Raw genomic sequence first — 2,500 nt, 5'->3', positions numbered from 1 at the left:
CGGCCGGGCGCTCGTAATCCGCATGATTCATGCATCGATTGCCCGGCCACTCGGGATGATTCATGAATCGATCGCTCGTCCGTTCGGCATGAGTCATGCATCGATCGCTCGGCCGTTCGGCATGACTCACGCATCGATCGATCGGCCGTTCCTCACGATTCATGTTTCGCTCGGCCGTTCGGCATAAGCCACCCCGTGCGCCGGGCATCGATTCATGAAATCGCGCTTGGCCATTCCGAGAGGTTCGGAATGGCTCATGCATCGATCCCTCAGCCCTCACTCACGATTCATGGATCGCGAGGGCGCTTCGAATGATGCACACATGGATCATGCATGGCTCATGCATCGATCCTCGGCCGTTACTCACGATTCATGGATCACTCGGCCGCTCGGTTCACGCACATGGATCGATTCATAGATCGCTCGGCATGATTCATGAGCCGATAGCTTGGTCATTCGGCATAACTCATGCTTTGATCGCCCGGCCATTCGGCATGGCTCACGAATCGATCGCCCGGCCATTTGGCATGGCTCACGCATCGATCGCTCCTCGAATCGGTCGATTCATGCATGCATCGATCCCTCGGCCGTTACTCCCGATTCATGGATCGCGAGGCCGCTCCACATAAATCATGAAATATCTCGCTCGGCCATGCCAAGCGGCTCGGCATGGCTCACGCATCGTTAGCGAGGCAGCTCATGGCCGAGCGAATGGGTCACTTGTGGCCGAGCGAGCCGGCCACGGTGGCCGGCGACCCTGGCCGACCGGCTCGGCCAAAGTGGCCGAGCGATCACGGCCACGGTGGCCGAGAGACTCGGCCAAAGTGCCGAGCAATCGCGGCCACGTTGGCCGACCGTCTCGGCCAAAGTGGCCGAGCCACCCGGCACGGTGGCCGAGCGGTCCCGGCCACGTTGGCCGACCGTCTCGGCCAAAGTGGCCGAGCGACCCCGGCCACCGTGGCCGATCGACCCCGGCCACGGTGGCCGAGAGGGTCGGCCAAAGTGCCGAGCGATCCCGGCCACGGTGGCCGAGCGACTTCGGCCATGGAGCTTGAATCGGCTTGGCTCATGCATCGATCGGAAGGCCGCTCCGCATGATACACACGTGGATCGATTCATGAATGTCGATTCGTGGATCACAAGGCCGCTCGGCATGATTCATGAATCGATAGCTCGGCCATTCGGCATGACTCTTGCTTTGATCGCTCGGCCATTCAGCATGGCTCACGAATCGATCACCCGGCCATTCGGCATGGCTCATGCATCGGTCGCTCTGCCGTACGGTTCACACGCAAGGTCCATCCGGCACTTTATCGATCATTTCTCGTCCAATTGTATCCATTCCTCTTTCTAAAATTTGTTGGAGTCATGAAAGTAGTCTCCCAATCGTTTTCCCACCTCGCATGTAATTTTTTTTATTTTCCAAATTTTTTCAATTTTTATTTACCAAAAATATTAAAAAAAATATATTTGGTCGTCGAAATTTTTTTCTTACCATTCCATGTTTTAGTCTACATTTGTTTGAGCATTCTTGCAAAAAATCTCATCCAAATACAATATCTACATTTTTTAGAGACGTGGTGCCATCTCAAGCATGGTGAATGTCTCCTCTGTGGGAGGAAAAAGCGCTCATAAGGCTCTTTAGGGGGTTGAGGTGCTCCGGCCGGATGGCGAGCGATGTTGAGTTATGATCAAATAGAGCACCTCTATGCAAAGATAGACCGCTCGGCCATCGTGGCCGAGCGAATGGGTCACGGTGGCCGAGACACCCGGCCACGGTGGCCGAGAGCCCCGGCCACGTTGGCCGAGCGGTCCGGCCAAAGTGGCCGAGCGACTCGGCCGCGGTGGCCGAGAGTATGGGCCGCGGTGGCCGAGCGACTCGGCCATGGAGCTTGAATCGGTGAACGACCCATGAGCAAATTGTCGTGATGATTAGGCGACGATGAAGTGATGATCGAGTCTCGGTCGAGCCAAAGATCAAACCATGACCGAGGCCTTAACGGGTCGAGGGAGGGGAGATTGAGGTGAGATAGGGTCGAGATCGGAGCGATCGTTTAGCCATGATCGGCACATGATCTTGCTCTCGCGCCTAGCGTTGCGGATGAGCCACGATTTCTTAAATCGGTGAACAGCCCTTGAGCGTTAATGAACCAACGATCATGTTGCGATTAGGCAATGGTTAAGCGGCGATAGTCCCGGTCGAGCCAACATCAAACCATGACCGAGGCCTTAGCGGCCAAGGGGAGGGCGATTGAGGTGAGGCGTGGTCGACGATCGAAGCGATGACTAAGCCGTGATCGACACATAATGTTGGTGTTTCGCGTCTAGCGGTGCGGATGTAGCCTTGTTTGATGAGTACATGCGCTCTTTCGGTTTTCATGCTTAAAGAGCCATGGATTGGTCGGCTTGGTTTTACTTCCGGTGTACGCGATGGCGTGTGAGAGATGATAAGATTGTGTGTGTTGGCGGGCTCCGTGCTTTGGTGCATCGAGCCTGCTTC

This window comes from Rhodamnia argentea, chromosome 6, assembly GCF_020921035.1.
Source record: "Rhodamnia argentea isolate NSW1041297 chromosome 6, ASM2092103v1, whole genome shotgun sequence".
NCBI lineage: Eukaryota > Viridiplantae > Streptophyta > Magnoliopsida > Myrtales > Myrtaceae > Rhodamnia > Rhodamnia argentea.
The sequence above is the reverse complement of the archived record's forward strand: the minus strand, read 5'-3'. Positions refer to the sequence as shown.